Source organism: Leopardus geoffroyi, chromosome B4 (genome assembly GCF_018350155.1).
Source record: "Leopardus geoffroyi isolate Oge1 chromosome B4, O.geoffroyi_Oge1_pat1.0, whole genome shotgun sequence".
NCBI lineage: Eukaryota > Metazoa > Chordata > Mammalia > Carnivora > Felidae > Leopardus > Leopardus geoffroyi.
In genome coordinates this window covers 62,209,970-62,234,971 of record NC_059341.1, presented here as the reverse complement: position 1 = coordinate 62,234,971, position 25,002 = coordinate 62,209,970, and the positions used below count along the sequence as shown (strand labels likewise).

Sequence of the window (25,002 nt, the reverse complement as noted above, 5' to 3'; positions counted from 1 at the left end):
AGTCTTCAAAGCCCCTCAGGTACCTCATCACCAGGACCTCATTCCCTGGCCACATTTCCCTGTAGCTTCCACCTCCCACCTTATACTTGGCCCCCTCTTTTCTTTTAACTCCTCCCCTCTTCTGTCAAATTCTTGGCTTACATCCCAAATCCTAGTTGACTTCCTCTGCAGAGAAATTTGGTTTTGCCTTTATCTTCTAGACCTTGACCTTGGGATCTCTTGGCCCACATCCAGGGCAGTTTACCAATGTGTTTCCCCAAAGACAGTCTACTCCTTAAAAGCCTTGTGCCAGAGGATACCCTGTCTCCATATGGTTACACAAAGTCCACGTCTGACTCCCTGTCAGCTCTACCCAGTTCATTACAACCTGCCTTCTCTTGGCTGGCTTCTGACTCTGGAGTCATTGCTGTAGACAGAAAGAACACAGGCTTTGGAATCCGACCAGAGTCTGAATCCCAGATCTACTATTCATCAGTCATGTGACATCATTGGGCTAACTTCTGAAGACCATCATTCTCAGCTAAGAAATAGTAATTATACCATCTAAAGAATTTATGTGAAAATTTGATTAGATAATATACAGTGTCTGGCACATAGCAGACCCTCAACAATTTTTATTTATTTGAATTAAAATAAAATAAGATGGAGATCAGCCTTGAACATCTATCTCCCAAGCAAACAGAACCATTTATGCCAAATAAGCAAAACTAAATGCAGCTTCTTTTATAAGTGTACATGAAACTTACCTTAGGTTATTTCTTGTATATGCCACTGATAATCATAACAGAAATTTAAAATGTCCTCCTAAAATGGTATAAGAAGAGCACTTTTAACCAATCCCCTGCCATCTGGAAACCCCCACCATAATAACCAATCACTGTAAAGGTTAAGCAACTTCCTCATTGTCAGTTTATAAGCCATCCTATAACATCATGCCTCTGAACTTCATACCAGTTTTGGGTCTCAAGCACTGCTGACGGTGACCGTTTTTTCTCATTCAGTAAAATATTCATATCAAGTAAAGCTCTCTAAATTTTCTTTTAACCCTTTCCTTCTCCCCCAGCCTCAAAAAGCTTCAAAGCTGGTGCAGATGAACCCTCCCCAGCCTGGTTGGTTCCCTGCTTGTTTTGACCCCTGATCCCTCCCTCCTTGCTATCTTGGCTTTCCTGCCATTTCATCTGGTCCCTGCTTTCATTCCCAGCTTTGGCTTTCATGACTCAGTCACTCCCACTCATATGCAGAAGTGGAAGAAATGTCTCCTTCTGCCTCTCGCTTTGTTTGCCATCATGATTCTGACTTACCTGGAAACAGCTTCAGAGATGATTAAGTTATGGCTCACAGATATAATTGAGCCGTTTCCGAATTTCCAAATGGCATTAGAAGCGCTGAGATCACCATGAAGATGCATCGTCTTCTTTGTCAGAGAGGACTGAAGAAACGCTGGCGGTCATATCTCTTTTTGGAATCTCCTAAGTAAGGACCTCAGTAGCCCTGAAAGAAAAAAACAAAACAAAACAAGTCAGAGATACCATGATAGCTGTCACAACCCAAACCTCATGAACACACAATATTTAAAAATGTTAAATAAGCAAATAAAATATCTTGCAACATAATCTCTGTTCTGGTGCTAAATAACTTTGTTTTAAATATACAAAACTCCAAACATAAGCCCTTAAGGATAAAATGCTAGTAATGAAATTGATACCAAGTGAAGACGACCATTTTTTATGAAATATTTATTGACTTACCACATAGGCTATCTGAACCTCAAAACTAACTCAGCCTCTGCCGTGGTGGGACTTCAGGATGGAGGCTGGCAGAGAACGTACCCTCACCCACTCAGCCAGGCAGATGCTCCGGGATGCGCATGTCATTCAGATTTGGCTATTCTTGTGGTGTGGGGAAAGAGCTGCATGATTTCACTGGCATTTCCATATCAGAGAGGAATTCTAAGAGAAAGCATCATATTTGAGCTGCTTGAGGGGACTGTTCCATAAGCAATTTCAGGCAAATTATTTATTTCTTTGAGGTGTACACGCTCATTTGCACAAAGAGTATAAAAATGAATGCCACTATTAGTTTGAAAACAGGTCTGGCTATTATAACAAAAGTCAAAATAACCACGGTTTAAAAGAGGCGGGATGTTTTCTCTCTCATGATACAGTCTGAACACAACGAGTCCAGAGTTAACAGCATAGCTCCCCAGTTTGGGGCCAGGCTCCTCGGATCCTGTTTTGCATCTTCAACACATAGCTTTCACCTCAGGGCTAAACTGTCTGTTCCCAACTCTTGTCTCCACATCTACATTCCAGCCAGTGAAAAAGAAGGAGAAGGGAAGGGCACAATCTTTCCCTAAATTTAAGGGTATGAACTGTAAGTTGTTTATATCTTTCTGCTCTCATCCCATTGGCTAGCACTTAGTCATGTGGTCACAACAAGCTGTACCACAAACTACAAGCCAGAGTCTTCCACCGGGATGCCACGTACCCAGCTAAACTTCAACACCACTCATCATCAGGGAAATACAAATCAAAATCACGATGAGATTCCACATCACACCCATCAGATGGCTAAAATTAACAACAGAAGAAACAACAGGTGTTGGTGAGGATATGGAGAAATGGGAACCCTCTTGCACTGCTGGTGGAAATGCAAATTGGTGCAGCCACTCTGGAGAACAGCATGAAGGTTCCTCAAAAAACTAAAAATAGAACTACTTTATGATCTAGCAATTGCCCTATTAGGTATTTACCTAAAGGATACAAAAATACAGATTCAAAGGGGTCACGTGCACCCCAATGTTTCTAGCAGCATTATCAACAACAGCCAAACTATGTAGAGAGTCCAAATGTCCATCCACTGATGAATGGATACAGATGTGGTATATGTATATAATGGAGTATTAGTCATCAAAAAGAATGAGATCTTGCCATTTGCAACGACCTGGATGGAGCTAGAGTGCATTATGCTAAGTGAAATAAGTCAACCAGAGAAAGACAAATACCATATACTTCTGCTTATATGTGGAATTTAAGAAAAAAAACAGGTGATCATATGGATGAGCAGGTTGGGAAGAGAGGGAAACAAACCACAAGGGACTCTTAATGATTGAGAACTGAGGGCTGATGGAGGGAGGCGGGTGGTAGATGGGCTAGATGAGTGATGGGTACTAAGGAGGGCACTTGTGATGAGCACTAGGTGTTGTAAGTGATGAATCACTGAATTCTATTTCTGAAACCGATAATGCACTGTATGTTAACTAACTAGAATTTAAATTAAAAAAAAAATCAGGACTTGTCTTGCTAACAAAGGAAAAGAGAATACATACTTCAGGACAGCTAGCAACTATCCTCAAAACAATATAGGTAGAATGTTTGACACAAAGTCAATGTTCAATCGATAGTAATGTGTTTTTTTTTATAATAAGCAAAAATTTAAACAAGTTGATTTTATTTCATTCTTGATATAGAGACAAAAGAAAAAGGTGCGTGTATCTCCACACAGAGACTCGCAACGTGGGTCTGATTAAGAGTGGCTGTGGTTTGGAAATAGAGCGACTGGCGCTGCACTGGTCTTCTGACCCTGCTAGGTTTTAGGCGGTGAAGGCTTCATCTGTGGGCCCAGCCTTGCCCAGTCCCTCAACCAATCCCGATCAGGTGATCACCGGTGAGCAGTCTTTCAGCTCTACATGCACCATCTGGTGTGTGTTGGGGGAGTCCAAATTGTAGTCTGCCCATAATGCCCAATTCATTTCTTCAATTCATGAATCTGGCCTTCTGGTGAATTTTTTCCCCTTGTCCACTGGTGCAAACATACCTCATGAGCAAGCCTACCCAAAACATTATACAGGGGGACATTACTCACATATCCTTTGTATACACTGCCATGCTGCTATCATTACCTTTCATGCAAGGAGTCTTTCCTCAAGTTCCAAGAAAGAAAAGAGAAATAAAAAGAAAAAAAGAAAGAGAAAAGAAAAAGAAAAAGAAAAAGAAAAAAAAGGAAAGGGAAGGGAAGGGAAGGGAAGGGAAGGGAAGGGAAGGAAAGGGAAGGAAAGGAAAGGAAAGGAAAGGAAAGGAAAGGAAAGGAAAGGAAAGGAAAGGAAAGGGAAAAGACAATCAGAAGCCAAGACAGTAGGAAACCATGCCAAAGAGTTATATATCCAGAATAGAAACCATAACACTAAGCACAAACTTCAGAGTGGGACTCCGCAGTAGTGGGTGGTCACGTGGCAGTGTTCCATAAACTCCAGATCACAATACAGGATGACATAAGACATGTCCTACCATATTGGGAGGGAGAATTGATGGCAGTGGGGGGAGAGAGGGTGACTCATGCCATTATTCCTCACTCGAATGATTCTTACAGTCTGCAGGACATCCAAGAAGGACATACCCTGAGTGAAAATTACTTGACCATTTGGCAAAGTACTAAGTACTAAGATAGTATTTCACCAACAACTAGAAAAATTTCAAGTTAAACCATGGAAAAGTCACCCTGTGGGTGTGGAAAGGAATAATATTTTAAGATAGGCTCTGGGGCTTTCTCTGTCAAAAATGAAATAGCCTGACCAATCAGAACAGGACTCAATAAAGGGAGAAATTTCATATGAACTCTTCAACTAATGATAAAATAAGAATAGAACTCAATGTGAGAGCTTCAATGGATCTAAGAGGCCACCCAAACTCAGTGTTTTATAGTTCAGAAAGCTACAGATTTGCTTAGCCCATATGTGGCAGAGCCACAATGAAAACGTGAGCATTGGAGGCTCCTGGTCCAGTGAGCCTTGGCAGGAACTTTCTGACATCAGAGGACTCTTTAATTCTAAAAAGAAAATATTTCTTGTGGGAAATCAGTACTATGTTCTTAAACTGATTTTATCAAAAAAAGGACGAGACTGGAGATGGCGAAACAAATCCTAAGTGTATAAACAATGTCATCCAACTGTTGTATAATGACTACATTCCAGAGGGGTTTTCAGAGTGACAAATGACTTCAAACAAACATTTGGTTCTGGCGGCACCTTTTGTAAGTGTCTTTAGAAGAACTGTGGAATGCAGAAGAATGCAGAAGAGAGTGGTGATCTAACCAGACTGGGAATGAGGAAAATCCTATGTCAAGTGACTGGAACAGAGAATAAAGTAATGTTTATGAAATCCCCCTTTCTATCTGAGTGAGACAACAGGGACTGCCTAGACCCAGATGTTCCATGTAAGTGAAGAGTTGCTCCACGTGACCCAAACCCAATGGCAGGGACCAGACTGCACATGTGGGAGAGCAACAAGCCACCATCCCACCAGCAAGGAGAGCAGGTAGAAGCTGGCAGGCAATGGGTAGTGGGAGGCAGCAGGTTGAGGGGAAAGGGCACTGCACAAGGACTCAGAGGACTTGGGTCCCAGTCCTGGCACTTCACTAGTTGTCCTAGTTGTGCCACCTTGGGTAGGTTACTTAACATCTCTGGATGGGCTTCAGTTTCCTACTCCATAAAAGGAGAAGGTTTCATTCCATCTTTGCCGGTTCGAAAATTCTGCTTTCCAGGGTTCACTAGTCAAATGCCTACAGCAATGTTTCCCAACCCCCCAACCTGAGGAAGTTTGGCCCTTCAGGAGACATCTGGCAATGTCACAACTGGTTGTCACACAGTGGGAAGGGGCTACTGTTGTTGGCATTAGGTGGGTGAGGGACAGGGATGCTATTCAACACCTCCAAATACAAGGAAAGCTCCCCACAACAAAGAATCACACAGCCCAAAATGTCAATAATGCCAAGGCTGAAAAACACTAACTGAAAGGACAATATGACAAACCCATTTCAGCCAATTATTGTCATGTTGCCAGATCTGTTTAAGAGAATTTGAAAATGTGGATTTTTTTGTAAAATATCCCCAATTGAAGACAGAGCAACATATTTTTTTTAATACATAGAAAACATTCTGGGAGCCAAATAAAATGGGGCTTTAGGACAAATTCTGTCTGTAAGTTGTCAATTCCTGAAATCTAATTAGCCACATACTGTCCAAGTAATTAGTGTCATTTAACTGAAAGCGTGGATTTGTTCATCTGTGTCTAGTTATCTGAGCTAAAGCGAAGCAGGTCACGGTTAATCCGTGTGTGTGCTCATACACACGTCTGTGTGATATAGTGGAAAAAACACTACATGAAGTGTTCAGAGACATACCCACTTACCATGTGGGTAACTTTAGGGTCAGAATCATTAAATTCTCTGAACAACAGGGTCTCCACTTTCATGGAGGGTATCAATATTCTTTCTGTCTACTTCTCCAGGTTGTCACAGGATAATAGTATCATGGAGCTGAGGGGTGCCTAGGTGGTGCAGTCAGCTAAGCCTCAGGCTCTTGATTTCGGCTCAGGTCATGATCTCATGGGTTCATGAGACCGAGCCCCATGGGAGGGTTTGGTGTTACCATCATGGAGCCTGCTTGGGATTCTCTCTTGCTCTCACCCTCTCGCTCTACTCCTCACCTCACAAAAATAATAAATATTTAAAACAATAAAATAAAAATACACATCTTGGAGCTGGAAGGATCTTCAGAAATCACTTCATACACATTTATGCCCAGAGAAGTGATCCCATGACGTTGCCCTTGAACTCAGTCAATGGCAGGCCCGGGGCTTGGAAGCAGGTGTCCTGACTCCCTATCTTTAGTTCTGTGAGGGTGAGAGGAAGGGAGGTGGTGTGGGTGAGAGTGCCAGATGTACACTCTTCCAGATGTGGTCTGCCAGCATTTGATCTTTCAGTTGTGCCTGAGCAGCACCAGATGAGACCCGAGGAGGAAATGAGAGGGACGGGAAAGCTCTCTGGAGCCTGTAAATGGCTCCCCTGTCTCCCAAACGGAAGGTTGGTGTTGGCGTTCGTTTTTCTCCAACGTACACCAGCAGGCAGGTCTCTGGTCAGCAGCAATGCAAGTGCCTGATATTGAGCAAAAGGAGGCCTGAGCCAGAGCGTGTGACTGGCTCAGCACGGACACTGTACCCTGCTCAGAAAAACTATGCAAGAGCACCTCCGCACCATCAGTGGGCTGCTGAGAGGAACAGTGCGGTCACGGCGCCACAGGGGCCCACGGCGTTCATGGGAGCTAGTGGCCTCAGGTGACTCTCCAAGGCTAACCATGGTGTATAGACAGAACCCTTCCCCCACCTGCCTCCTCGGAGCACCTCCAGTGCTTTCCTGCCCGCGACTTTGTTCCATTACTGCCTCCTGTTGGGGATGAGCCCCGTTCCTGTGCTTACCTAAGGGCCTGGGTCCGGGGCTCACAACCGGGCCAGGGGATGCCTCCGAGGCTTTGCCGAAGCGCAGCGTGCGCATGTCTGTTCTGCAGCCGGCTTTCCCGTGGGGCGGTGGTGTGCCACGGGGCGGAGTTTCAGCTCCCACCCAGGCTGCCCTGCGCAGGTCAACCAACTGCTCTCTTAAGTTCTCAGAGTCGCTTCCGTCTTCTCTTAGCCTGCTCGCTGGCTGTGGTCGCACGGAGAGGCCTGGGTGTTGGCGTCAACATTTAGAGCTTCTGTCTTTTTTCTTTAGTGCTAACCCGTCTCCCAAGCCCATGGTGAACATCACCACGGGCTGTCCTGTCCGTGGAGCGGGTGAGAGGGAACTTGCTGATGCTGCAGCCGCTGCCGTGCCGTGCGCTCGGCTGCTCCAGCAGGTTTCACATTTTTTAGTGTAATGACAGAGTTTTCAGTTACTTACAGGATGTAATTATAAATACATATTTGCAACAGAACCAGCTTGATGTGCTTATTTTTCCATTAATAGCACACTGCACTTTTTGGAATGTGTGTACCACCCTTTCCTTAAAGCTCAGCTAAAGCCTTAACCTCCCCCTCTTAGGCCTTCCAGCCAATGTCTTTCTTATGTCTGTACCACTGACTGGGGACTGGAGACTCTCTCTGTCTCATCCGTTTATGTGGGATTGAAGGAAGAGTCACCTACTGTGTGTTCTACCCAATATAAAGAGTATTAACCTTGAAAAACAAGCAACACTTCTTAGATCCTCTTTATCTCCATCATGTGAGCTAGTGCTGTAGTTACTAGACTCCCAAGAAGATTTAGAGTCCACAGAGACTTTGAGGGCCAGGGACCTAATAAAATAGCATCTTGCTTCCATGTGAGAGTGGTAAGTATTTTGAAGAATCAGACATGGGAGTAGCAGAGATAAAGGCCAGTGACTAAAATGAAGTTGGAAGACACAGCTCAGGGTGAGATCCAGCTGAATGTCAAGGTGTCAAATAAGTGGCAGTAAGGGTGGTCTGGCCAGGCCTCTCACTGGTGAGGCAGAACAGTGGAGACGAGTTCTCAGGTAGACGCTCATCTCCAAAGAGAAGAAGGACAGGGTTATTAGTCACCACTAGATTTACTTCAAATTTACCAATTTGCAAACCAGTGTAGCTGCCTTGAGCCAAGTCACTAAAGGGGCAAAGAGAAATGGAAGTTACACTTGTAAGCTCCCTCCATATGGAAGGCTGCATGAGACATGGGGGAGGCTCATTCTCCCTTAAAATTTATTTTTATTTCTTTTTAATTTATTTTTAATGTTTATTTTTGAGAGAGAGGGGGAGAGCACGAGTGGAGGAAGAGCGGGGGGCGGGGGGGGGGAACAGAGGATCTGAGTGGGCTCTGTAGTGACAGCACAGAGCCCGATGTGGGGCTCAAACTCACCAACCATGAAATCATGACCTGAGCTGAGGTCAGACGCTTGACTGACTGAGCCACCCAAGTTCCCCAACAGTTTATTTTATTTTTTTTGTATTTATTTTTTATTTTTTTTAATGTTTATTTGTTTTTGGGAGAGAGACAGAGGATGAGCCAAGGAGGGGCAGAGAGAGAGGGAGACACAGAATCTGAAGCAGGCTCCAGGCTCTGAGCCACAGAGTTGACTCTCAGCACAGAGTTCAACGCAGGGCTTGAACTCACGGACTGAACTGGGAGATCATGACCTGAGCTGAAGTCGGATGTTTAACTGACTGAGCCACCCAGGTGCCCCCCAACAGTTTACTTTAAATGATGGCAACATCCAAGCTATTTTTTCCAATATCTTTACCAAATTTGAACACACGTCCTTGAAACCTCACCCAAATCCCAGCGCAATCTTCTGACATTACCGATTCCTCTTGAAACATGTTTATGTTTCAAGCAAGTGATTTTAGAGCAAGAAGTGATTTTATAGCATCATAAAACGATCATATTACTAAGGATTCATACACCAACACTTCTTAACTTATTAACTGAACTAATTCATTTCTTCAGTGCCTGCATTAGTATGGCCTATCTGTAATTCACTCGCCTTTGCAGACACGGGGGAGAACATGATGGGAGAGTGAAAGCGGCTCAGAACTGAAGCCTGTCCACCCCATGGAGACAGGTAGGAAAGGCAACATCTATAGGACAGCTTAATTAGGCCAATCCAGGGGATGGATTCAAATCCGTGATCAGAATTTGTGAGGCTAAGGAAGCAGCATTACAAAGTCTGTAGTTTATATTTTTCTCATTTTTTTCTTTCTCTATATAAAAGACTTAAGTTTTTTAAAAGCAGTGTTAGTTGCACAGCAAAATTGAGAGGAAGATACAGAGATTTCCCAAATACTCCCTGTCCCCACACATGCATAGCCCCCCTGATTACCAAAATCCCCCACCAGAGTGGTACACTTATTATAATTGATGAGCCTATATGGACACATTATAATCACCCAAAGTCCACAATTTACTTTGGGCTGACTCTTTGTATTCCAAGGGTTGGGCAAATGTATAATGATATTTATCTATTATTAGAGTATCATACTGAGTATTTTTACTGCCTTAAAGATCCTCTGTGCTATTCGTTACTTTCCCCTTCACCTGCTGTCCCCCTCATCACTGATGTTTTCATTGTCTCCATAGTTTTGCTTTTTCCAGAATGTCACATAGCTGTAATCATACAGTATGTAGCCTTTTCAGATTTTCTTTCACTTACTAATATGCATTTAAATTTCCTCCATGTCTTTTCATGGTTTGAGAGCTCATTTCTTCTTAGCAATGAATAATATTCCACTGTCTGGACTTACCACAGTTTATCCATTGACCTACCGAAGGGCATCTTGTTTGCTTCCAACTTTTAACAATTATGAATAAAGTTGCTATAAACGTCCACATGCAGGCTTCCTGTGTGGACATGAGTTTTTGACTCCATTGGATAAATACCAAGGGGCACAGTTGCTGGACTGTATGGTAAGGGTATTATGCTTAGCTTTGTAGAAACCACTAAATCGTCTTCCAAAGTGGCTGCATCATTTTGCATTTCCACCAGCAATGAGTGTTGTCAGCATTTGATGTCAGTGTTCCAGGTTTTGGCTATTTTAATAGGTGTGCAGTGGTATCTCATCATTGTTTTAATATGCATTCCTCTGATAAGACAGGGTAGGGCATCTTCTCATTTGCTTATTTGCCATCTATATATCTTCCTTGGTGATGTGTCTGTTAAGGCCTTTAGATCATTTCCTAATTGGGTTGTTTGTTTTCTTATTGTTGAGTTTTAAGTATTCTTTCTATATTTGCATAATGGTCCTTTAGCCAATATATCCTTTGCAAATATTTTCTCCCAGTCTGTGACTTGCCTTCTCATTGTGTTAACATTGTCTTTCAAAGAGCAGAAGTTTTAATTTTAATGAATTCCAGCTTACCAACTATTTATGTCATGGGTCATGACTTTGGTGTTGTACCTTAAAAGCCATCACCAAATCCAAGTTCATCTAGTTTTTTCTCCTATGGTATCTTCAAGGAGTTTTATAGTTTTGGATTTTTACATTTAGGTCTGTAATCCATTTTAATTTTGTAAAGGGGGAATATCTGTGTCTAGATTCATTTTTTTTTTTTTTTTTTTGTCCGTAGATGTCCTTTTCTGTCCAAAGACTCTTTTTTCAATTTTATTGCATTTGCTCCTTTGTCAAAGATCAGTTGACTACATTTATGAGGGTCTACTTCTGGGGCTTTTTTTCTGTTCCATTGATGCATTTGTCTAGTCTTTTTTTTTTTTTTTTTTTTAAGATTTTATTTTTAAGTAATCTCAACACCCAACATTGGGCTTGAAACCACAACCCCAAGGTCAAGATTTGCATGCTCCTCTGAGCCAGCCGGGCACCCCTCTATTTGTCTCTTCTTTTGCCAACACCACACTGTCTTGTTACTGTAGCTTTATAGTGAGTCTTGAAGTTGGTAATGTCAATTCTCCATCTTTGTTTTCCTCTTTCAATATTGTGTTGGCTATTCTGGATCCTTTGCTTCTCTATGTAAACCTTAGAATTAATTTATCCATATCTATAAAATAACTTGCTGAGATTTTGATTGGGATAGCATTGAATCTATAGATCAAATTGGGATGAACTGACATTTTGACAATATTGAGTCTTCTTTTCCATGACATGAAGAATCTATATTTATTTAGTTCTTTGATTTCATATATCAGAGTTTTATAGTTTTCCTCATATAGATCTTTTACCTCTTTGTTAGATTTATAACTTAAGTATTTCAAGTTCAGGGGGTGCTAATGTAAATGGTGTTTTGTTTTTTTATTTTTTTATTTCAAGTTCCACTTGTTCATTACTGGTATATAGTAAAGCAATTTACTTTTGTATATTAAAATTGTATCCTGTGACCTGGTTGTAATTGCTTATTAGTTCCAGAAGTTTTTTTGTTGACTCACATTTTTTCCATAGATGATTTTGTCATCTATGAACAAAGAGAGTTTTATGTATTCCTCTCCAATCCGTATGCCTTTTATTTCCCTTTCTTGTCTTGTTGCATCAGCAAGGACTTCCAGTACAATGTTGAAGGAGTGGTTAAGAGAGGACATCTTGGCCTTGTACCTGACCTTAGAAAAATTTGGGCTCCTCATTAAGTGTGATGTTAGCTGTAGGTTTATTGTAGATATATCTTTATCAAGTTGAAGGAGTTCTCCTTTGTTCTTAGTTTGCTGAGAGTTCTTATGATGAATCAGTGCTGGATATTATCTAGTGCTTTTTCTGCATCTACTGATATGATTAATGGTGATATCATCAGTGGCATGTGATATAATGATTATATTAATTGATTTTTGAATGTTGAATCAGCCTTGCGTACTTGGGATAAATCACACTTGGTCATTGTGTTTCTTTCTAAACTGTTTTGGTTTTAGTTTGCTAATATTTTGTTGAAGATTTTTGCATTTATATTCAGGAGATATTGGTCTGTAGTTTTCTTGTAATGTCTTTGTTTGGTTTTGGTATTAGGATAATACTGGCTTCCTAGAATGGAATGGAAAATATTCTTTGTGATTCTATCCTCTTAAAGAGATTGTACAGAATTGGTATAATTTCCTTCTTAAATCTTTGGTAGAATTCGCTGTGAACCCATTTGGGCCTGGTGCTTATTGTTTTGGAAGGTTATTAATTATTTGTTTAATTTCTTAACTAGATATTGGCCTGTTTAGATTGTTTATTTCTTCTTGTGTCAGTTTGAGCAAATTGTGTCTTTCAAGGAATTGGACTATTTCATTCATGCTGTCAAAATTGTGGACAAAGAGTTGTTCATAGGTTTCTTTAACATCCACAGGATCTATAGTCATGACCCCTCTTTAATTTGTGATATTAGCAATTTGTGTCCTCTCTTTTTCTTAGCCTAAAAGCTTACTGTTTTGTTGCTCTTTTCAAATAATCAGCTTTTAACTTTATTGGTGTTCTCTATTTATTTCTTATTTTCATTTTCATTGATTTCTGCTCTAATTCTTATTTCTTTTCTTCTGCTCACTTTGGATTTAACTTGCTCTTCTTTTTCTAGTTTCCTATGCTAGCAACTAAGAGTGTTGATTTTATATCTTTCTTCTTTTTTAATATATGCATTCAATGCTATAAATTTCACTCTAAGCATCACTTTTGTTGCAGCTCATAAATTTTGTTGTGTTTACTGTATAATTCTTAGCGTTTCCAAGAATAAGCTTAGACTTTAAGAAATTTGATGAATTTGGTGAATGAATCCTGGGATGATAACCCCTGTGAATGAATGAAATTTCCCAAAAAGTAGGTGTTGATTTCAAGGAGCAAAGCAATAAAGAAAGACACTATATTTGGGAGAGAAAAGTAAAATTGAAATCAAGAAATAAGGTTAGGAACAGGAATGGCTATAGTATACTGCCTGTAAAGACTTAATTTGGGGAATCTTTCTTGGACTATGGAAATAAGTGGATAGTCAATTTTTTTTTCCTGTAATACATCACAATTCTTTTTTGTTTCCACTAGAGCTTAAGAACAGTCAGCTACCTCTCTATAACTTTATGAGATGGCAGTAAACAAGGAAATGACATAATAATTAAAAATAGAACTATCATCAAAATCCAGCAATCTCGTTTGGTATTTATTCAAGGAAATTGGAATCAGGATTTCAAAGAGATACTTTGTACTTCCATGTTCACTGAAACATTACTCCCAATAGGCAAAATATGGAAACTACCTAAATGCCCACCGATAGATGGATGGATAGAGAAAATCTGATATATACATACAAAAGAATATTATTCAGTTTTAATTATTATTATTATTATTATTTCCAACGTTTATTTATTTTTGGGACAGAGAGAGACAGAGCATGAACAGGGGAAGGGCAGAGAGAGAGGGAGACACAGAATCGGAAACAGGCTCCAGGCTCTGAGCCATCAGCCCAGAGCCCGACGCGGGGCTTGAACTCACGGACCGCGAGATCATGACCTGGCTGAAGTCGGACGCTTAACCGACTGTGCCACCCAGGCGCCCCAATTCAGTTTTAAAAGAGGAAGAAAGTCCTAACATTTGTAGCAACATGGATAGACCCTGAGGACATTGCACTATGTGAAATAAGTCAGACATAGGGAGACAGATAAATACTGTATGATCTCACTTGTACCTAAAACCTAAAATAGTCAAACTCATAGAAACAGAGGGTACAATGCTGATTGCCAAGGGCTTAGACTAATGGAATATGGGTAAGTGATAAATAAAGATTGTAAAGTTTAATTTATGTAAAATAAATAAGTTCTAGAGATTTGCTATACAGTAGTAGATTATTATTATAAAGACTTATTATTATTATTACCATTATTACTATTATTACAAAGTAGGTTAGGAGAAACCTTGGGAGGTGATGGGTATGTCTATGACTTTGATGGCAGTGATGGTTTCACGGGTGTATGATTATCCCAAACTCTTTGAATTGTAAATATTAAATATGTATAACTTTTTACATGTCAGTTATACCTTAACAACAACAAAAGAGAAAAAGATAGAAATGACAGAACTATCAACACAAGTAAGGCCCCTGTTCACCTCTTCTTGACCATCCTTTGACAATATGGATGTGACACACTGAGGAGGAGAGAGGAGAACTACATATCTCAGGTGAGGCAGCAATCAGGGATGATTCAGAAACAAATATAAACTAAATAGTCTCTTTTCTTTACTAAATATGTCATAGGGAGATGACTCTTAATGGGAAGAAAAAACTGTCTCTTGGGTCATTGGTGGAAAGGCCCTGCTGCCTTCGTAATACAATTAGCTGTTTTCTTTTTGTGTTATAGGAGCCATTCCATTAGAGCTACATTATATTTCTTTATAAACAAATATAGATACTAACCATCAACCAAGTAAGGGATGCTCAGTGGTTCTTTAATCACAGAATATTGTAGAACTACTACCTTTTCCTAAGTTCTGTTTCTATGAATAATTTACAGAGTTGTGCGACATGCAGATAACACAAGGAAATAGGAATTATTGTTTTTACGCAGACCATCTTGTTTCTTGCCTGTAAATTGCCTCCAAGTGGCTTTGAAAACAATATTGCTTTACATCGCTTTCAAAGAAGGAGAGTTACCTGAGAGCATTTACATCTCATATTCAACAGAGACTATTTCTGTGCACCTCCATCATGCCATTCAGATGGACTACATCAGTTAGTGTTTCTTCTTAAGGAGAAAATCCACTGGGGTGCAGGAGAGTTTAGAATTTTTGCGATGAAAAGATAGAGGGAGAAATTACAAAAACCAACTGTTTGGAAGAAATCTAGAGCATCCTAAAAGTCACTGTAATTAAAACACAGCAGTTTGTAATTATTCTGAAGAGAAAAAATAGTAAGAAAGGCTCAAAAATACTAATGTGGTTACCCAAGGTCCTGCCACATTAATTCGAACTGACTTAGATATGATATCTTCAGATGGGCTGAAAACTATTTGGAAGGCTTAAAACAAAAGAAACTGCATTATAATTAGGTGGAAAAGCAGTGGGTTTGGAGTCACTGGAGCATGGGGTTGGTTCTGCCATTGACTAACCAACTGACCTTTGGCAATTCGTGGAACTTCTCTGTGACTCAAATTTTGAAGCTGCAAAACAGGATACTACCACTTAACCTTGGGTTTAAAGAATGTGTGTAAAGGCTATTTTCTTTTTTCAAGTGCTGCTCTCCACACCCCTCTTTCTCTTCTTTCCATCCAGTGATAGACAACCTCCTGCCTAACTTCCCCACCAGCCACCTGCTTCATCTTTATTTGTATATTCAAATTCTTCCTTAGCAGAATCCTTGAATCTACACTTTTTTAATATTTTGCAAAGCCAACATTCAATGTCATTTAAAAAACTTAACCCTTGACTATATTTATGTTCACTGTTTCTTCAAATTATACATCAAATTAAGAAAAAAATGATTCCTCTCATTATCCCTTTGCTCTTCATTTACCACTTGCATCTCTTTGGCTCCCACCATTAGTTAAAATTAATTCACTGTTCAGGTTCTTGTTATAGGTGAAGCGGTCAAACATAAAGCGGTTTCTGAGGTATTGTTTTGATAAAGTCAGAGTCGTCTCTGTAACAGTGCTCAGGAATAATGATTGTAATTCATTATTTAAGTAGAAGTTTCAGTAGAAGTTCTTAAACTTTATTTGTATTGAAATAATCTGAAACATAAGTTAAAAAATGAAAATTTCAGAAGCCTTCTTCAGAAGATTCTGATTTGGAATGTTTAGGTAAAAAACCAGGAATCTGCATTTTTAACAGGTATCCCCGGTGATTCTGATGTGGGAGATTCACAGACCATCCCTCCAGAAATGCTATTAGAGGTTATTTAGGCATTTCCAAGAGTAATCTGGAGTTTCCAATCCTTGTGGCTTAAAAAAGAATATTGTATAAAGAAAAATATTTGCAGAAGGATTTTTTTGTATTAAAAAATGTGATGACATATGTCATCAGAGCACAAACTGGAGTCTGGATGGTAGTTTGTTCATTTAATACCTGTGTCTTAAAAAAGGTCATTAGTTTTATTTTCCTACTGTGTAGCATAATAACACCATTAGTTGCTCCAAGCAGGTATCATAGGGATAAAATGCATGTAAAATAAAAACACCTTAGTCATGAAAAGTACGATAGAAACATTAATAGTTCTCTTTAGTATTGATAATTTCAAGAGCTAGATTATTCAACTAAATGAAGAAAAGCTAAGCCCAGATTTTCCATTAATTAATGTTTTCACCCACATAAAGTATGAAGGGTATGTTTGTCAGCACCCAGGAACAAACCAAGGCTAGACATAGGCTGAGGTGCAACCATGAAACATCTATGTGATTAAATAGCAGTTTTCTGGCATTAACAGCAATTCAATAGAATCTGTGCTTTAGTACAAAGAATTGCTAATACAATGTATAAATAAACTTTAAATGGCATTTTTTTTTCTTATTGCACTAATTCATTTCAGACAAGTTCAACCCATCCTTCAAAAGAAAGAAAAGGAAAGTTACCAGTTACGGACTAGCTGGAAATGAATTATGCGATTTTCCCTTTATCTGGGAGCCATTTTTTATTCTGCGTAAGATAGTGTCAGGTAGATCACAAGTACACTGATTACAAATTTATTTATAATCCAGGGTCTGGATTTTGGAATGTAGCGAAAGATCAACTGAAGAATGTGGTGGTTTGTATCTTTCTGTCTCTGCCTGTACCCCCCTTCAAATATATATATATATATATATATATATATATATATATATATATACACACACACACATATATTTATAACATTCATACAGAGCAAATGCATGACAATATATGACATACACCCAATGTATGTGTGTGTGTATGCACGCCACTTTCAGATTAATACACTTTTTTTGGCAAGAGAAAAAGTGTTTAGTAAAATTTTCCAACTTTGAACAGTTAAACATAACCCTGGCATGTGCTTTCATAGCAAAGGTTTGTATCCTCATCATGTTTGTATTCTGGGTATCTTGTGTAGTGCCTACAAACATGAGACACTGGAAAATACTAATCGTTGAAGTTGATCTGATCTCTGGAACAAGACCCAGGTCGGTCTTAGATTCTCAAGGAAGTATTAATGTAAACAGGCCCGATTTTCTCCTGAGGTTTATCTCCTCCGGTTATTAACACAGAGCAGGTTAGGGGCGGCTGGGTGGCTCAGTCCGTTGGGCGTCCGACTTCGGCTCAGGTCATGATCTCGCGGTTTGTGAGTTTGAGCCCCGCATCGGGCTCTGTGCTGACAGCCCGGAGCCTGCAGCCTACTTCAGATTCTGTGTCTCCCTCTCTCTCTGCCCCTTCCCTGCTCATACTCTGTCTCTCTGTGTCTCTCAAAAATAAATAAATGGGAAAAAAAAAAAAAAAAGACCAGGCTATACTGCAATAACAGAAAACTCCCAGATCTCAGTGACTTAGACACAAAAAAAGGTTTAGTTCTCATTGAATTAAATCAGTTGGTTTAGTTCTCATTCAATTAAAATCAGTTGTGGATGTAGGCAACCCTCCAAGCCAACTGTCCTTCATGCGTCAGCTACATGTTGTAGATCCACAGTCTCAGTACAGGTCTCTTCCCCTGCCCCCCAGCATGGGAAGAGAGCTTGGGACTGGCATCAAGAGTTAGATGTGTTTGGCATGGGTGTGACACATATCACTTCTGTGAAGCCGATGATGAAGACTATTAGATGGTGGTGCTGCTCCACTTTACTCTCATGGTTTAGGGAAATATAGTCCACTCTGTGTCCCGGAAACAGAAGAGAACTGGATACAATAAGACGAGAAAGCTCTATGATACAGTTTAAGTGGTTTCCAAGGAAACACATAATAAGCAATAAGCTTCTTTGAAGAGGGGGAGAAATATAAAGAAAAATAAATCGATGAAGAAACTACTTAATCGTAAAAAAATAACAGATCTTAGGTGATGATTATGAAGGAAAATTCCAGCTTGAATACATTTTTAATCTAACTAAAGCTAACTTTAAAAGTCAGTGTGAGTTTATTTTAAAACAACATGTATCTAATATTTTAAAGCAGTCTTTTGTTTGTCAATTTATATCTAAATAAAAAATACAAATAATAATAGAACTGGGAAGATAGGAGACCCAATAGTAAGCTGATTAAATTCTGTTCTGAGGTAAGTTTTCATTCTGGCATGAAATATATGGTCTACAATCACTGGGACTTTGATTAAAGCCATTTTCCCTTCCTTTGATTGTATATGTTTTTTCCTTGAGGAATTCTAGGAAAAATGTTCTAACATAATGTAATTATGACTTAAATTCATGCTAGGCCAAAGCTGGAAGTATTGTGCCAGTATAGTTTCTGGTCATCACAGAACTTCTATAAAATGGTTGCCAGAATTGAGTTGACTCTCTCAGAGTTGTTTAGAATAGCTTTTCTCTGGGACTTTTTCAATACCAGATCCCTCATGGATTAAAAACTGGACCAATCCCAAGCCTGACACAAAGAATTTAGAACTAAATTATTAACATAACTTATGATAGTTTCCTCCTCAGTCACAGAGGTGTGATTAAACTTACTGGTTCAGCCATTAGAGTTGGCTAGCGATCCTTGAAGAAGAAATTGCATGAATTTATAAGAAATGGAAGCCAAGCTTAATTTTAACTTTTGTGTGAAAGCATCTTCAATATTATAATTAATCTTCTTGTATGAATGTAATTTAGGATAGTTTGAAATACCATGTGCTATGGGAAAGCTCAAATGCAGTACTTTCTGTATGTGCTGGACTAGGTCAAGTCGGAATTCCCCTCCAGACCTAGAATTTGATGTGTAGACAGAGCGTGCAATTTTGCAATCTGCCAAGCCAGAAGAGGATTTAATATTACATTCAAAACTGTACTCAAATTGTCAAAAAATGTTCAATAAAATAACATTGCAAATCATACTCAGTCAAACTAGCTGGCAAAGGTAGCATGACAAAATTGAGGAATAAAGCTTATGGGACTTAGTGTTATTTACATGTTTTCAGGGCTTACGCTCTGGGTGGCTCGCTATTTACAAGACAGAAGTTTCCACCCTTACCCTCTGCTTTAGGTTTGAGACAAGGCCAAGTCCTCCTTCTGACTTCATATGACTGTGGTCTAGTTCAGATTAGTGTTTGTCACCACTCTTCACAGCAGACAGGAATGCAGCAGACTGGGGGAAGAGGAGAAGGGTGGGGGAGGAGAAGGGGAGGAGGAGGGGAGGAAAATGAAGAGATTGAGGGACTAACTCTGTTCAAGGGAAACACCTGAGACAATCACAACAATGACATATGGAGGCTGCATGGCAGTCAGATGTTCACAGTTTAATTTTAGAGAACAGTTGAAGAGCATTTTAGAATTCTCAAAATATTTGCTACCACCAGAAGAAAAAGTCATTCAGTAAAGTGTTATTATGCTCCCTCTCTGAAGATGTTTCTCAGAATTCTAAGCTTCTTAGAAGCTAAAGGGACATCTGGCTGAAAGATGACAGATCATAAATACTTTTCCAATAAATTAAGCTATGGTTTAACAGAAAAGAAAAACTATCAGTCAGAACAAATGAATCAACATAACACAAGTTTTCTAAAAGTTAAAAAATGACATTCCATCAATATGAAAAATATTAACAAAAAATAATGAGAAATTTTAAAGATCATGTAAACAGCACTCTTTTTTTCTTTATGAATACAGAACAAACTCTTAATTACAAGTCAGACTTTGGTTTAATGGCTTTACATGTATTAACCTTCTAACAACCTTAGGGAGTTCTATTGTCTTTCTAAAAGTGAGAAAGCTGAGGCATGGTAAGGTTATATATTAAGCAGATAGATGATGAATGTGAAACTTGAACCCAGACAGCCTGGCTCCATCCTGCATAAACTGTGATAAATTATAAAAGGGAAGAACACAAATCTTCTCTCCGTTAAGTTTTGCAATGGGGACAATATCGAATATTTCCAAATTCTTAATACGTGATGTAGTTTCTGATGTTAGTATCACTGGTGGGTTGTATCAGTTTCAATTAATAGGTAAAATTCAAGGAAAGGAGCTAGTAGTTCTTGGCTCTGTGTTGTCCTCTACGACTAAGATTTAGAACAGAATTAGATTATGTTGATTCAGTCATTTCTATTTTCTATGCTGAAATGTAAGGTTATAATGCTCATCATGCTATTATGTTATTGATTTGGACGGAGATTTGAGAATTGATTAGAATTAGGGAGAAGATGAGTTTTGTGGAAGAACATTTACCGTTACATTTATATTAGCTAATCTTGTAGCTTGTTGATTTCCTTATATTCCAGCCAGGCTTTCTTGTCATTTAGCTAATATAACTATAGGCTAAACCCCAGTATTAAGTAGTATTGATTTACTTGAGTTGTGGAACATAAATCTTTTCCCACCAGGTAAACAATAGCAATCAAAGGGAATTTGGCTTAGAAGGGAAATGATTTTCCCACCACTTTGCCCCATCAGCATAAACTCTGACTCTCCAAGAAGCCACAGGCTTTGGTAGAGGCTTTGGTGATACACCACTCAGCATAATCAGGTTGCCAAGAGACTGTGCCTAAAGTTTGTAGTGAGAAAGATCATCAGCATCCTTTAAAGGGAGATATATTACAAAAGTGAATCCAAACAGATTTGAGTGGCTAGGTTAAATGAAATAGGCAAATGTAGCTGGCAAAAGAAAGTATCTTCCCTTCTGAAAAGCATGGCTTTGGCATCAGGCAGTCCTGGGTTGGAACCTAGCTTCACACTTGACAAGCTGTGATCACTGGTGAATTACTGAATGTCTCTCAGCCTTAGTTTCCTCCTCTTCTTTAAAAAGCATTAAGTAGTTGTAATATGTCTAGCACAATGCATGACACAAAATAGGAGCTCAATAAATTATTTTTAAGTGAAAAGCTACTTCTCAACAAATTCAATTATTAGAAAAAGAGTGTGAATAAAATATTTTTGAAGACTCATAACTAAGACATTATTTTTCATTAACCAAATATCCATTTTGGAAGTCTGAATCCTTATTTTTTAATTTCTGAATAATGAATACTTTGAGTTATTCTAAATTAATTGAATAATGAGGTTATTCAATCTGCTTAATTTTTAAAATTAAAGCCATATGGATCCTCATTACTTGCAAAAGCAGGCCAAAACTGATTCTATAGGGGTTCCTCAAATTTACAAGTGTCTGATTTTTAGGATAATTTTGGCCAAAGATCAGAGAAATCCCTTCTACTTGTAGGCACTAAACTAGAAATGTCCCTAGCCCCAAGAGTCATACATTAGTCAGAGGATTATTCAATAAAGTCTCTTTTACCCTTTACTCATGATAAAATTAGATAACATATCAATCACAGTTTTCCCAGCCTTCTGGTGACATACCTTTTCTTAGAGTGTTTCACATGCCTATGTACTGGTGACATGCCTACTCTCAATCTTAAAAAGGATATAAGAAAACAAATTTGTTAAAGATCAGGGAAAAAATAACCTGGTCATTCCTTCTCCTCTGGCAAGGGAATTTCTAGATTTACTCTCTCCAATACGGTAGCTACTAGTTACAGCTGGCTATATAAATTTAAATTTAATTAAAACAAAATAAAATGAAATAATTTCGTTTTCTCCGTCACACTAGCCATATTTCAAGTGTTCAAGAGTCACATACAGCTAGTGGCTACTATCATTACATAAAGCATATATAATATACAGTTTCCATCATCTCCATAATTTCTATCAGGAAGTCTGGCTAAATGATTGACAGTCAAGGTATTCAATTATAATTTTTTTCTCACTGAGCATACTAACATATATTCCTCTTACTTTTCTTATTCCTTAAGAAGTTTGTAAAAATACTTCTAGCACAAAATGTAAGACTGAATACTGTCTTGTGCCTCTACTCTCACTCCTTGTTTTGACTTACTTCATGGGAATGGAATTGCTCCAATGTTGTGGTTCCATGTTCTCGATTTTATAAAGGAATGAAGCATGGCCACCTGACAGTGATCTCTGCTTGGTGAAGAAAAGTGGATTGCCCAAGGGTTACCTGACACATTGCACCTCTCAAGTATTTCTACTGGTCAACTGCATACTCATTAGAATAGCTCTTCAAGAAAGGACAGGCTGAAACTGTTACCTAAGGCAAGCAGTAGGCAGTGAAATGGTCCTTTTCTTTCCTACTGCTCCTATTTGGAAGCTCTTGGATTTTGTCATGTCTTATCCCTCATGATACCTATCCCATCTTATTTATGCTTCCTTTCTCATTATTTGTCCATGTTCACCATAATGGTGAAATTGGTGGTGCCACATGGCAAGGAGAAAATAAGCCCTTTTCATGAGGGCTGAGAAGCCCATCCCTCCTCCCTAGAAGGATAATTAAGGCTGAGAAAATGTTGGTCCTTTGTGCTCCAAGCCAGGGCTATTCTTTCATTATCCTGTACCTGGACCCTGTTTATTCTACACTTTAACTCAGTCAGAAAATGCACAGAATAACTTAACACATATTCTTTTGCAGTATACACAATTCTATATGAGGATTTATCTTTACCTCAAGGGCTAGGGGTAAAAAAGGGTATCTTTTCTACTTCCACTTCTCCCACCATCACAAATAAAATTCCTAACCAATCTTGAAAGGATTACATAAGAGCTTGTGGATATTTGTACTATTGAATTCTGTTCCACAGTAAACCTTCGAGGAAAGACACTCTGCTTTGCAGAGTAAGTCATAGTAAAGAGAGGCAGGCAGGTCAAACCTGAAGCCATATAGAAGAGAAGAGGGTGAAAAAGGAACCAGCTGGCTCCCAGGTACATACATACCCACTGGAGATTTGCAGGTGTCTTAGCCATTCATTTACCAACTTTCTCCTTGTCTTCAACCCAGTCGTGGCTTTACCATCTGTACTTCATCCTGTTAGTATCTCTGCCGCAATGACACAAACCACCACCGACGACTTTATTCTATCCCTACTACATTGTTTACATTCTTAGCATTCAAAGTGAACTTATGAATGAGTTTTCCCACAGAGACATTAGTTGTTTCAATAAACTTAGGTCTTAGGAGATCATTAGTTGTAATGTGGAGAACTGATTATTTGGGAGCAAGAACGGAAGCAAGGGATCACTTAGGAGACTATTTTAAAAGTCTAGGCAAGAGATAATGAAGGCTTTGGTCAGGGAGGTAGTAGTGAAATGAATGGGAAAAAGTAGATAGATTCAGGCGAAACCTTCGAGGAAAACTGACAGGACTGACTTTGTGGCAGGGAGCGAGGGGGGAGAAAAGAGAGAAAGGGGGAGATGATATTGACATTTGCTGAGATGGGAAATATTACAAAAGATAGAGAAAAGACCTCCGAGTAGCAGAGGAGGGGTGGTGGCGAAGAGCGAAGAGCATTGGGTTTAGTACGTGAAGTACCGCATCAAGTGGAAATATTAAGTAGGAAGCTGAAGATAGGGCTCTGGACTTCAGAGAACTGGGCTGGAGACACAAATCTGGTGGTCTTCGGCATACGGGCAATATATAAAAAGCCAGGGAATCAGATGGGATCACATAGAAAGAGAGAGTAAAACAAGGAGGGCACTGGCCCTGTTACATTTAAGGTGAAGGTGCATACAACACTGCATTATGGGTTATGCAGAATGTTTAGACTACTTAATATGTGTTAATAGAGAGTATGCATCTCAAATGATAAGGAATAGGGAGAAAACACTTCTGAACACAAAATTCCTTCAGGTGAGGAACTACCAGCATAACAAAGGGTTGTATTAGGTCGATTACCCTGACACTGACAAAATTTCGTTTATATAAAAGTGAACAAATCTCATTTTTCAACTTTAGCTAGCTGGTTATTTATCTGGATTGTCTTGAAAGAACAGACCAGAGTTTTCTAAAAAGTCTGATTTGATATTTCCACCTAGTTTACTTCATTTTATATAACGGCTACCAACATTTCAAAAACAGTTCTCATTTGATACAAAGTGCAAGAGTTCTTCCCCTGCTTTCTGAGACAAAAAGAAAAGTGCAAGAGAAATACGTGTTGCTTAAAAACATACTGGTTTGCCTATAAAATTTATAACATAGGATGGATTTTAAAGAACAGCTCACTGAGACAAGAACTAAAATTTTACTACCTGAATCATTGTTTAAATTTTTTATAGCTTAAATTAAATATTTACATTTTGGGTTGTTATGGAAAACTGGCAAAAAGAAAGATAAAAATACTTTACAGGGTAGTGCTTTCCCTCGTGTCTAGCAGTTACTAACATTTTACAGAACAGCACCAACGCGAAAGAGCAAAAACTCAAAATTCATTACTTCTATATCTTGACACAAGAAGTTTTCTACAATCTGTTTCAGTATCTGAGCTCTGCTGAAATTAGTGATTTGTACATTCTGTGGCTTCAGATTTTTCTTTTTAAGTCAGCTCCCAGACTTCTGAGAACCGAATGTTTGCCAGGACTGAGTCAAGTTTTCCTACCTTTTGAATGAGTTTGTTTTTTGATTTCTGTGTATTTCTCAAAAATACAAGACCAGTTCATTTCACAAATGGGACTTAGAGGTGGATTTGAAAAGCCTATCAGATATTCTTTGGATTCTGTGATCAGGACTCTCACACCACATTGCTCTGGACATTCCCTGACCTATTCCACTCTTAAACACCTTCCTTCTCCTCTCAACCACAACTCCAATGGGGCCCTCTGAATCTTTTACTCTTGATCACAGAACCCTGCGCAATCTCTTCTCC

At 39.0% G+C, this 25,002-nt stretch overlaps 1 protein-coding gene across 3 annotated transcripts in view; it reads right to left on the bottom strand.

Annotated features, from left to right (window-relative positions):
* The window catches only part of CCDC91 (coiled-coil domain containing 91), a 387,168-nt gene that overhangs the window by 5,500 nt on the left and 356,666 nt on the right, over window positions 1-25,002 (bottom strand). For 2 of the 3 annotated variants that reach the window (XR_006709146.1, XR_006709147.1), the window contains exons 13-14: window positions 1,302-1,491; window positions 747-804 (exon numbers count right to left, since the gene is read on the bottom strand). The gene's annotated coding sequence lies outside the window, so the exon portion shown is untranslated. The remainder of the gene's footprint in view (window positions 1-746; window positions 805-1,301; window positions 1,492-25,002) is intronic. The other variant, XR_006709148.1, reaches the window with a different exon arrangement.